The sequence below is a fragment of the Heterocephalus glaber genome, unplaced genomic scaffold (assembly GCF_053883595.1).
Source record: "Heterocephalus glaber isolate CG9 unplaced genomic scaffold, H.glaber_assembly_v1.0 deba00000470, whole genome shotgun sequence".
In the NCBI taxonomy this organism is placed as follows: Eukaryota; Metazoa; Chordata; class Mammalia; order Rodentia; family Bathyergidae; genus Heterocephalus; species Heterocephalus glaber.
In genome coordinates, this window is record NW_028258145.1 from 16,304,790 (window position 1) to 16,318,346 (window position 13,557).

Sequence of the window (13,557 nt, forward strand, 5' to 3'; positions counted from 1 at the left end):
ATTATTCCGTGATCCATACACACGCATTCATTTCTCATAATACCCTCATGGAGTATTTTCAATACCCTACGTTTTTCATAAAGCTTTATTTTGTATAATTCACATCATTCATAATTCACCCATTTACAGCAACATTACATGACCAGAATCGATTTTAGGACATTTTCATTAAATAAAAAACAAGAAGGAGTCTCCATACTCTTTAGTTATCACCTCTAATCTTTCCCAGTGCAGCCAGCCTTAGGTCACCACCAACCTACTTTTGCTTTTCATGTATTTGCCTTTTGGAGAAGATGCCCATGAGTGGAGTTGCACAATCTGTGATGGCTTCTTTCACGGGGTATAATGTTTTCGAGGATCACCATGGAATACGTATTAGAATGCCATTCACTTTCATGTAGAACAATTGGAATTCCATGGATATACAACTTTTCTTCTCTTGCAGTGCTGGAGTTTGAACCTGGTGCCATGTGCATACCAGACAAGCACTCCACACCTGAGCCACACCCCAGCTCCCCATACTCCTTTATGTTTCTGTTCATCAGTCAGTGCACATTTGGGTTGTCCCCACTTTTTGGCTTTTATGAATAATCCTACTGTGAGCATGCATGTACTAAAGCAGAAATTTAAAACTAAGTACTGTATGGATGCATGGACCAACCGCAGAAAGACACATTACAATGATAACTGGTCTCTGTGGACAGCAGTGAGTAGCTGGGGGACACAGGTGGGAGGTAGACTGATTTTCCAAGTGTTATTTCTGCTTAGGGTTCTGTGTCCAATGAAAATTTTCAGTAAATATTTTTTAAAGTAAACAATATATTGGAAAAAATCATTACTATCACTTTTTTAGTACTGTCCCTGTTCCAGTTATTAAATTATTGCCACTTAGATCCAAGCTGCTTATTCACTCAGGGAAATGGCTTCATAGACTGGTCTGGTTGCCCAGTTGGCTTCATGTTAGTCTCTGCCAGTAGGGGGCGACGGAGGGTCAGTGTAAGGTAGAAGTAGGAGGAAGGGACTTTCCTTTTCCTATGCTTGCCTTTTGTGCAGGCAGCAAGTGTGTGCGTGTATGTGTGTGTGTGTGTGTGTGTGTGTGTGTGTCTCACCTGAAGCCTGTGCCCCTCAGCAAAGCTCTTCGTCACTAGTAAGCAGTGTTACCGCGTTCCCTCTGCAGAGTGTGACTCTCAGTCTCAGTCATGCAGAGAGGCCTCTCCATGTGTCTCAGTTTCTTATTTACCCTCAGCACAGAAAGGGCAAAAGCAGGTGGACTACCATCCACAGGTCGTATCCAGCCAGCCACCTGCTTTTATTCCCTAGGTTCAGTCACCAGTACAAAAAAGTTGTCAACCCCTGTCTTAGAGCCTTCTTGTACTCCTCTTGGTGGTAGACCATCTTTTATTACCTAACAATTGTCATATTTAATTTTCTCTGCTTGAATTTCTGGTGTGGTTTTAGTTTCCTGATTTGGCTCTGAGTGATTGAATTCTCCGAATCAAGTAGCTTTTTCCAATTATTCAGAAAGTACAGACTTTTGTGGTCCTGGAGATTGAACCCAGGGCTTTGTGCACCTTAGGCAACTGCTTTCCTACCAAGCTAAGAAAATAGAAACCTAATAGGAAGATAAGCATTTGCCTATTCATTGAGTCAATAAACATGCGTTGAATTTAGTCATGGGCCTAGGTGCTAAGACAGAGCAGAGAATGAATTAGATGCAAAAATGGAAGACAGGTGAGGAGAGAGGGAGAGGGAAGATAGAAAGAGGAAGCACAGAAAAAGGAAAAGAGGAAAGAAGGAAGGGAGGAGGGAAGGAAAATAATAAGGAATGAATGAAGAAAAGAGAGGGAAGGAAGGATATTGATATATAAGTGGAGCTCCCTTCAGGGCTCATGTTGGGAGGAACAGGAAACTTACCAGAACTTGATTGTGGATTGACTGAGTCTCCCAGGGTGTGGGAGGAGCCATTGTTTGCTGTTTGGTGCCATCCTGCATTGGCAGGACATCTGGCACCCTTCATCCCCATCTACTAGATGCCAATAGCACACTCTGAGCACCCCAGTACCAAGGCAGCCATCATAGCCAGGACAAATTTACAAAAGGCTCCCCCTGCAGGGTTCCTGCTCCCACCCAGAACCCCTCACTTCACCCTCCAGAGTTCATATGAACTGACATTCAAACTGTGTCCCCGAAGACAACCCACAAGACAGGCAAGGCTGCTGTCCCATCCCCATTTGTCAAATGAAGACATCACATGTGGGGCCTAGGAGAGCCAGGGGTGGCTGGACCCACGGTCCTCTGTGGTCTGTCTCACTGCTCCGCCCACTCACCTCTTTCTAAATGTCCTTCTGGGTGATGCATGGTCAAACCACATCGAAGGACACACTCACGGTCCAGCTCCTCCCTCTGTGTGCTCTGAAACAGAGCTGCCATTCAATGCTAATATGCCTATAAATCCCTCTCCATTTAATCTCCCTCTGACTTCAGTTTTGTTTTGCTTGTATTCAAATTAACTTATTTTCTAGTTGTAGAAAGTATTACACTTCTTTCTAAATTAAATTTGTTTTTCTTTATTATTTAAGGTTTTTTTTTTAAAAGTCACTTTAAAGAGAATGCACTCAACTGACATGGTGGCACATCCTTATAATTCCCCCACTTGGGAGGTTGAAACAGGAGGATCGCCATGAGTTTGAGGCTAGCCTGAGCTACATAGTGAGATTCTGTCTCAAAAAATCAGAATATAAACATTTTAAAATAAAGCAAATACCCTCTTGGAATGCAGTTGTGGAGACGTTTAAGCAAGGAATGAATGAGGGTGAAAAGAGAAGCCTAAATCAGGTCTTCCTGACTCAAACACTGAGAATATGTTGTGCCTTGTGGCAAAGATTAGAATAGAGAATAATTTAGGGAAAGAGAGAATTGATGAACAGTGGAGTCTAGAGAAGCCCACGGAGCTTGGGAGCATGTGTGCTCTCAGAGATTCCTCGGAGGCTGTGGTCTGGTCCTATTTGATCAGCAGGATAGCCACTTGGTGAATGTGTGCCTGTTTCAGTGGAGCCTCTCATCATCTGGGCCCGACTCACATGAATGCTCTTTCTTGGAGGTTTCATGTGTGTGCCTCACTGTATTCCCAGGAGCCAGGACTGCTGGGGCCTCAGGCAGCTAGAAAAGAAACTTCTGGGTATGGGCTGTCCTCCCAGGGGTCCCGGAAGCCCAACTCTCCCCAGAAATTGGCTGGGAAGGAAAGGCGTGAAGGAGGAAGGGAGGGAAGAGAGAGCAGAGAGGGAGGAGGTCAGGAGAAAGGAGGGAGAAGGAAGGACAGCCCGGCCACTGGCCCTGCCTGCCTGCCTTGGGCAGACCTCTGTCTGGGCCCAATCCTGGGTCCTTGCCGCACAGTGGCTCAGACTGCAGGACGTGCTGACAAAATTCTCTTCCTCCCAGGTGGGTGTCTGTGCCTGGTTCAGGTGGAGCAGGCCCCGCTCCCTGGGTCCCCAGACTCACAGGGATGCCCAAGTGTCCCTGTAGATTGGGTATAAGACGACCTCACAGTGGCAGGGGCTGGAAGGTGGATGCCTCTGTTTGGGGGTGTCCTCTGGGCAGGAATGAGCAGCCTCGGGTGAGATGCGGCCGCACAGATGGGAGCCGGAATGGAGGAGTCTAGGTAGATGCTGTCTGCCATTTGGAAGAAGCTCCCTTGCACACCCTAACTGCCAGCCAACAAGGGGCTAATTTGCACCCAAGCCCAACTATTACAGAAAGCTAAGTCCGATAGAATATTATAGGCAGTCAGATGGGTAGGGCCTCCAGAGAGTCAGAACAAAGGTGAAACAACCCAACTGTGGCCAGAGACACATCCGTCAGAGACCAGGCCTCAGGATAAAGACAAAGTGACCAGGCCTGCAGACTTCCTCAAAGGACAAACACAGACCTAATGAGGTCTGGATTGACATCAGCCACCCTGGTGGGTATCCAAGACCTCTGAACCCATCATTTCCTAGGAAAATCTTTGTTCTTTCCATGCATACTTGTTACGTGACTTGTTTCCCTGTGGGATCACTATTAGCTAAGCAAATACACTTGTAAGCCTATTGGATGATCACAGTTGTAACCCACATTGTACCCATGTGGGTTTTGCTCTATAAAAATTCCCTGTAAAGTGGGTTCCCTGGCTACCCTCCCCCCCACCCAGGTCCCCTCCTGCCTCTCAGGAGCTATCTTCTCAATAAATATTTTTCTTACCTTTAACTTCCATTGTTCCTAGAATTCATTCTTAGATTTTTAAAGAATACAAACCTGGCATATCAAACATCTAACAGGTTGGGAAATATGCTTGTTTTCATGTTTCATCTTCTGTATCACAACAAGCCCAGAACTGGCCATTCCCCAGGAAGTGACCAGGCTGCTGGTCCCAGGCCGACCCCATGAGCACCACAGCATCCTGAACAGAAGTCAGGACAGGCCATTCAGATGCCCTCTGGTGCTTACTAATCCTCCAGAACTGCAGGTCTGCTGGATGTGGCGCACACAAGAATTGTCAGCACTCAGGATGCTGAGGCAGGAGGATCGCCTTGAGTTGGAGGCCAGCCTGGGCTGCATAATGAAGGCCAGCCTGAACTACATAGCAAGACCCTATCTCAAAACTCCCCAAAACAAACAAACAGAACCACAGATATCTCTGAAAAATCAACACAGTGGGCTACAGGGTCCCAGGAAAAGAAACCAAATGGAGTAGACATGTGCGAATTTTCACCCAGATACAGTTTTATTCATAAGCAGAAACTCAGAGTAGAACAAACCTGTAATTTTATTTCCCCCAGTGTTAGGAATTTACAAGTTTAAAGATCTTAATTGGCTTTTATTTGTAGTTCTAGAATCTAGCAACACTACATTCTGTAAAATAGAATGAGCACCCTATTGATCTAGGGGGAATAAATGTAACTCCCAACCTGCTAGAGGTCAGATACCCCGAGTTTGTGTTCCCCAAAACCAGGAAATGAATTCTAAGGAACAACGGAAGTTAAGAGCAGGAAAAATTTATTGAGAGAGGTAGCTCCTGAGAGACAGGAGGGGACCCAAAAGTGGGTTCCTAACAAGCCCACTTCTCACAGGAAGTTTTATAGAGCAAAATCACAAGCTGGGTACAAAATCACTAGGTGGGTACAACGTGGGTAAAAACTATGATCAACCAATAAGGTTACAAGTATAGCTGCTTAGGTAATATTGATCCAGTGGGGAAGTAGAGCAGGTAGCAAGTGTACATGGAAAGAACAAAGATGGATCAGAGGTCCTGGTCACCCACCTAGGTGACTGATGTCTATCTAGACTTTACTGGACCAAGTGATACCAATCACAGTACAGTCTCAAGTTACTGTTCATCCCTCAGGCAGGCACATAGGCCTGGTCATTTCATCTTTATCTTGAGGCCTGGCCTTCAACAGATGCACCTCCAGCCACAGTTGTACTGTGTCTCATCTTCTGCACTGACTCCCTCGAGGGCCTGTCTGACTGCCTATAATATTTACAGGGGAGCTTTGTTTTAGAGACAGAAATGCACGGAGAAAAGCAGAAACACTAAAAAGCAGACTGGTTGCTTCAAAATTACTGTTGCTGTCAAGAAAGATTAAAAGGCAGAGGACTTCCTTGTTATGCCAGCGAAAACTGGCTTATTTTTTGATCTTGCAATTATCTCTTCTGACTTCTAGGAAGGTCAAATAAAAAACTTAGTTCATCTTGGCATGGAACTTCAGCATGACTTTGTTTTAGTCTACTGGCCTTACATAATCTCAGTCCAAACCAGTAGTCTCCTTTAAATTTCATTTTATTTTATTTCATTTCATTTTTGAAAGAGAGTCTTGCTATGTAGCCCAGGCTTGCCTTGAATTCTTGATCCTCCTGCCTCAGCCTCCTGAATGCTGAGATCACAGGCAGGTGCATGCCTGGCTTAAATTTTATTTAACAGAACACTGAACCATGAGCATTAATCAGGGTGTGAATGTGTAGAACACAGACTAATAAGATACACAAATTTATGTATGTAAATACATTTACATGCATGTTCAGTCACAGATATGAACACAGTCACATACAAACACAAAACACTCCACCCTCAAGTCTCACCTGGTCTCTGTTTCCTCACCAGGCTCATTAATTTGTTAAAGAAAAATTACAGAAGGCTATTGTTTTGAACTAGGCTCCTGCAGCAGATCCCAACAAACCAAAATCAAAATCAAAATGGAAGCTCTGTGATCCCAGCACTCTGGGAGACTTAGGCATCCATCTGGGAGAGTGAGCCCAGCATCTGTCTCAAAATAAAACATAAAATATGAAAAGGGCTGGAGCTGCAGCTCAGAGCCTTGAGTTTAATCCCCAGCACTGCAAGAAAAAAAAATATTAAAAGGAAGTCACTCATGCTAAAGTTGCTAAAGTTCCATGTCATCAAACTAAAGCTAAACTGTTTAACCTTCCAAGAAACCAGGCAAAGGAGATCCAAACTTCCCAGTCTCAGTTGACAATGATACTCCCTCTGCCTTTAATCCTTATAAAAAGGAACCTGAAATAATCTGATGTTAATCAATCAGTCCTTTTTCTATTGTTCTGTCCCAAGTTTCCAAGGAAAGTAACTTTGAAATGACCAATCCTCTTTTGGTTCTTTATTTTCTGCTTTTTTTCTTTGTCCCTTCTCTGATTATAGAACCAAACTCTTCCAAATTTAAAGAACCAATTCAAAAATGGGTATCTGAAATGAATAGACATTTCTCAGACAAAGAAGTAGAAATAGCAAATAAACACATGAAAAAATGTTAAACATCACTGCTCATTCAAGAGATGCAGATTAAAACAACACTAAGATTCCACCTCACTCCAGAAAGAATGGCTGCTATCAAGAAATCAACCAATAACAAATGCTGGTGAGGCTGTGGGGAGAAAGGAACCCTGCTCCACTGCTGGTGGGAGTGTAGGCTGGTGCAACCACTGTGGATATCATTGTGGAGATACCTCAAAGAACTAGGATTAGAGGTCCCCTTTGACCCAGCTGTTCCCCTGCTGGGGATCTTCCCCAAGGAATTAAAAGAATCATACCACAGAGATATATGTGAACCCATGTTCATAGCAGCACAATTTATAATAGCTAAAACTTGGAAGCAGCCTAATTGCCCATCAACTGGAGACTGGATAAAGAAAATGTGGGGTTTTTTAAAAATAAAATGGAGTACTACTCAGCCATAAAGAATGAGAAACTAGAGTCATTTATAGCTAAATGGATGCACATTGAGGCCATACTCTTAAGTGAAATAAATAGAACACACATGTGTAGATACAGAATAGTTTCTCTGGTATAAGAAACTGAAAGTATAAATAAGGATCAATACGTATAATAGATAAAGTGAAATAGGAAGAAAAGGTCCAAAGGGGAAAGGGAAGTGGGAGGGGGTAGGGGAAAGGAAAGAAGAGAAAGGAATAAATATGAGAAAAGGAAAAAATGGAAACAAGGTCTTTGTAAATAGGAAAGGGTGCAGGGTTTGAAGGGAGGGCAAGGGAATGGGGAAAAAAAATAAGAACCAAAATATATTATGTAAAGGTGCAAATTCACAATGATGAATGTCATCATACTATATACCTAAAATGTATCAATAAAATTAATGAATGTTTTTTAAAAAAGAACCAACCTCTTCTACTCAGCCAATCAGAAAACTCATTTTAAGCCAGGTGTGATGGCACACACCTGTAATCTCAGCATTCGTGAGGCTGAGGCAGGAAGATTGCTTCAAGTTCAAGGCCAGCCTGGGCTATATAGTGAGTTCAGGGCCAGCTTGAACTACAAAGTGAGACCCTGTCTCAAAAAACCAAAAAAAGAAAGAAAGAAAATTCTTTTTACTTTACACAATGAAGCACTGTTCTATTCTAGAATTTAAAAAATAAAGCCAATCAAGATTTTTAAACTAAATTGTTAACCAGGCGGGGTGCTGCACATCTGTAATCCCAGCACTAGGGACGCTGAGGCAGGAGGATCACTGTGAGTTCAAGGCCAGCCTGGACTGTATATCTAGATAGATAGATAGATAGATAGATAGATAGATAGATAGATAGATAGATAGGTTATCATTTTGTCCTTTGACAAGGCATGATTTTTCAGTGTCCATCAGCCAGTTGACAGTCCCTATGAATGAAAGTCCCATCTGGAAAGCTTGCCAGTGTGTGGGAAATGCCTGGAACACACGGGGCCTGGAACAGCAGAGCGGTGGGTGTGGGACACAGTGCACTGTGTGCAGTCTGGTCCATCCTGAGTGGCCGCGAGGTCTGTGTGAGATGCGTGAGTCCCAGACTGGGGCCACGAGGTCCAGAAGCCCAGCTGAGCAGGTGAGTGGGGCTGGAGTCAGCCTCTGCTCAGCTTGCTGGGTTTGAGCGAAGAGCCAAGACTGCCACCAGACAGCTCCACACATGTAGCTAAGTCTGCCGAGCAGAAAGAAAATTTCCAGAATGGGAGCTGATTTTATTTTATTTTTTTAAGGAGTTGATTTTTAGATCAACCTCTCAGAGAACATTTTGACCTGTATAAACTAATATAAATGCATATTCACATGTGTATGTAGATATTATTGCTGATCTATTACTATAAATATTTGTAGACATAGATAAGTAGATCTCCATGGCTAAGAACCTGAGCAAAGTCAGATCCAAAAGCAACACCCAATACTCTGAGCCCCTTCATACCCTCACATTTCCTGCCATCTACTCTTGCATTTGGGTACAAAGAAGGAAAGGTTCAAGCAGGATAGTAAATTAGTCTTAAAAAGTATTTGAGGAAAAGATTTACGCTGAAATAAATTTGTTAATTTAGATATAAAAATGATTACTGACTTGTGGGCAATACCATAACCTTGAGATCAGCTTTTATACTTTTGAGATCTTCTAGATCAAAAAATTTTCATCTCTAGCAAATAAAGATCACTCGCAAATTTTTAGCCTTCTGAAAGTAATATTCAAATGCATAGAACCTGGACCTTAATAGTAAATAGCAAGTCAGGTAATAACATCCCTGAGGATGGAAGAGATCAGCAAATTCACTTTTGTGGGAACCAAATCAGCCTTGCTGTGTGTTTTTGTAAATAAAATTTGATTGGGACACAGCCATGCGCATGCTTTTGCACCAGAAGAGTCGCAACAGATATTAACCCACAAAGTAATACTCTGGCCCTTTATGAAAGAGTTTAGTCAGTCACCGAGGTGCACACCTGTATTCCTAAGTACTGATGAAGCTGAGGCAGGAAGATGGCAAGTTGGAACGCAGCCTAGACAGCTAAGGGAGATCCTGTGGAAAAAATAAGAAGGGCTACAGGTGTAAGTCAGTGCTCTGTGGGTCTAATCTTCAGGAGGGGGTGTGTGGGGGGGATATGAATGAGAGAGAAGGAGTTTGCCAACCCCTGGCCAGGCCTGGCAAATCCCCCTTTATAATGTTGAAAGTATTGGAAAATGTCCTTTTGTCTCACTGATTTCTTTTTTTGACAAGAGGCTCACACTGGCATTTAGAACTGGTGAGAGCACAAAAAGGGACTTCCCTTTACTTATGTAACTCTTTAAATCTTAGATATTCTTTTCTTTTCTATGTTTTTCAACATTTTTAAATCAAAATAAGACTAATTTTACAAAAACTAGCCAGAAATGGAGCTCAGTGGTAGAGCACTCACCTAGCAAGTGTGAGGCCCTGGGTTCAACTCCCAGTACCACAAATAAATAAATTAAATGGGTGCCCCTGGGAAAGTGTGAAAGTGTCCCCCTGTACTGACTCTGGGATAAGAGGCTGCACTTAGACCTCTAACAGGAGCTGAGAGGCCAAGTGGTCCCCTGGCCTGCTCCCCATCTCGGAAACAAACTTTCCAAAGACTTTGTTTGCTTCCTTTGCACCTGACATGATTTCTCTGAGTGGGAGGGAGTCTGCTTTCATTTCTCTGATTGTTAATAGTGGAACCATTAACCCTTTAGTCCAGGAGCTTTAGTCTACCTATTTTTGTATTCACTTGAGTTCCCTTTGATGGGGTCGGTTTGGTATTTGCTGCTTTTTCCTAAGAAAACTAGAAAAAACAATCTAGGCTGCTTCTCTTTGATTTGGCTTAGAACCAAGTGTGAGATTTCCAAGTGGAAAATGAACACCAACTCAAAATAGAAGCTTTCATTTCACTTTGTCCAAAATATTTTGAGTGGGTGATCAAAATTCAGTGTATGTTCTAGATATTTTTGAGTGTGCTAGTCTAATATTTATTTGTATATGTATTTATTTGTTTATTTGGTGCTGGACATTGAACCCAGGGCCTCTCACTCGCGCTCACTCTACCGCGGGACTACTTTCTACTTTTCTCGCTTGCTCATTTCTTTGACGGCGGTCTCAAGAGCGCACCCTATGGGCTGAAGGCCACAACTGCAGCAGATCACAACCGGGGCGGAATCTGCCAGCTCAGCCTCAAAGACCAGTACCCTTTATAATGCTCTTTATAATGACACTTCAACTGCCCTGAAATGAAATTCACAAGTAAGACTGCCCCATTCACACATGTAATTTCAAAATAAATCAGCATACATCATAAAGCATAATATAAAAGAGCAGACAGCTTTTTCTTTCTTTCTTTCTTTCTTTCTTTCTTTCTTTGAGCAAAAGGATTACAGTATTTGAGCTTGTGATGTCAGAGGTATGCTTTATAATAAACTGATGGGTTTGCAAGAGATGATCGTCCATTTATACTGAGAAGTGACAAGTGTCAAAGCATGCTTGACCCCACTCACTAAATGCCCATAACCCACCTCAATCAAAGTGACTAATGAAATAAATGTCTTTGATGTTTTTCCAAACTACTCCCATAGGAAGGCAATATTACTGAGCATGTCCCAGTCCTCTAGGAGGCTGAGACAGTAAGATCCCAAATTCAAGCCTACCCTGGGCAATTTAGTGACTTTAGCCTCAAAATTATAAAAATTTTTAAAAAGCTAGGGATGTAGCTCAGTGCAAAAGCCCTGGGCTCAATCCTCAGTACCACAAAAGAGAAAAAGACGATACTTCTGTCTATGTTGATCCTCACCCGTAGTTCCAGCTACTCAAGAAGCTAAGGAAGATCACTTGAGCCTAGAAGTTCAAGTCCATCTTGGGCAACATAATGAGATCATCACAAGAGAAGGCAATGCCTGTTTTTGAGACTTGCTAATTAGCTACTTAAAGTCCAGTCAAGAGAAGATCCAGGTTTTCACCAGGGCCTGAAGATGAGCCAGTGAAGGTTCCCTCGTCGATCGTGTAGGGCCCAAGGCCACGGGCTGGTCAGGAGCACAGGAGGGATGCGGGCAGGCACCCTTTCCACCTCATCCATGTGGTGGATGCTGGCTGCATATTCTCTTCTTCTATGTCCCTTTCCTCTTGAGGATCCAACTAAACTCCATTTCCAACACCGAGCAGTTTGCTTGGGTCCATGGGACTAAGCTCTGGCCAGTAGAAACTGGACAGAGGGACAATGACACTAGCAGGCCTGGTCCTCATCCTTATAAGCCAGCGACCACTCCCACAAAGCCACCCATTTTCTCTCTCTCTCTCTCTCTCTTCCCTATGCACCGGGACCCTCAGAGCTATGAATTAAAGACGGTGAACCACAGAAAGAAGGAGGCTGAACCCCTGCAGAGTGGAGCAGAAGCCCCCTAGCCCTGGCCCATTCACTGCTTATGAATGGCACAGAACAACCTTGTGGACCTGTAGTGAGTCAAGTCCCTAAAATTTGGAAGGTAATTTGTCACAAGAACAAGCATTTCCTAACTAATGCATCCAGGAGTTCCCTATCTGATTTTAAGCAACACCCTGACAATGTAGCAAGTAGCATTTAATTATTCAGTGAGAAAGCTGTGCTCAGGAACTCATGAGTTGGTAGAAAGACACAGGATGTATTTTCTACACAATAAATATCTTAGCTACATAAAGAATACCAAAAGCCCAGGAAAAGATGCTTCACATCATTAGTCATTAGGGAAATGTCATGAAAACCACAATGAGATCCCACTTCACACGCACTAGCATGGATACAAAAACAAAAGTAGCAAGTGCTGGTGGGGACAGTAGGGGATTTGGAATTCTAATGTGGAGAAACTGGAACTCTGCTAGGTGGTTGGCACCCATGTAAAATGGCACAACTGCTATGGAAAACAGTTGGGTAGTTCCTCAAAACGTTACACCCAGTTACTATATATGACCCAGCAATTCTATTCCTAGGTGTATGTACCAGAAAAGATTGAAAACAGAGACTCAGGCTCATACTTGGACATGGCTGTTTGTAGCAGCATGCCACACAATAGCCACAAGGTAGCCACAATTGCTGACCCAAAGTTCCCTCAGTAGATGAAAGGGCCTACACCACAGATGCTACTCAGCGATAAAGAGGAATGAAGAGCTGCTTTATTCACTACAACATCTATGAACTTCAAAAACATTACGCTAAATGAAAGAAGGCATTTACTAAAGGCCACATATTGTATGATTCCATTTATACAGAATGTCCAAGCTAGGCGTGGTAGCACATAACTGTAATCCCAGCACTCTGAGAGGCTGAGTCAGGAGGACGGTGGGTATGAGCCCAGCCTGGGCAACTGAGCAATTTAGTGAGATTCTTTCTCAAAATAAAATAATAAATAAAAAGGGCTAGAGTTGTAGCTCAGTGCAAAGGCTCTGTGTTCAATCCCCAGTACTGGAAAAGAATGAGGAAGGAAAGGAGAGGAGGAGGGAGAAAGAAAGGAAAAGAGATATCCAGAATAGGTAAATCCAAAGAGACAAAATGAAGATGGTTCCCAGGATCCAGACGATGGGTGTGGGGGAAATAGGAAGTGACTGCTAACGGGTACAAAAGTTCTTTGGGGGAAATGAAAATGTTTCAAAAGTAGATAGGTGCGGTGGTTGCACAACACTGTGAATTTATTATTCACCACTGTGCTGTACTATTTATTTATTTTGGCTTTTTAAGACAGGGTCTCACTACATAGTTCAGGCTGGCCTTGAACTCACTATGGAGCCCAGGCTGGCTTCAAACCTGCAATGATCCTCCTGCCTCAGCCTCCTGAGTGCTGGGATCACAGGTGTGTGCCACCATGCCCCACTGTACTGTACATTATGAAAAGATTTATTTTGTGGAGAAAGACATCAGAGTAATAAAAGCACAAAGCAAAAAATACAAATGAGTGTTTGCACATGTGCTATTCTTGTGCCGTTATGACCAACATTTTGAAGTCTTAATTGTAACAGCTTTCTTTGCATAGAACAATGTGTACATGACCTGTTTAGTGTTCGTTATTTTTCAATAAATACTTACCCTTCAAATATTTTTAATGTTTATTTTGTGTTAAGTAAACTTCACCTCGAATTTTTAAGATCCCTATTGCGTGGTCTCCCGGGGCTGTGGGCCCTGGTTCTTCTGAGACCCTCACGGGGCAGATGAGCTCAGGAAGGCGCCCCCTTCCTCCCGCCCCCCAGTACCCTCTGCACTCTGTACCCCGCTCCGGGCGGCCTGTCAGCAGTCACGAGCCAGAGTTGGATGGAAAGAA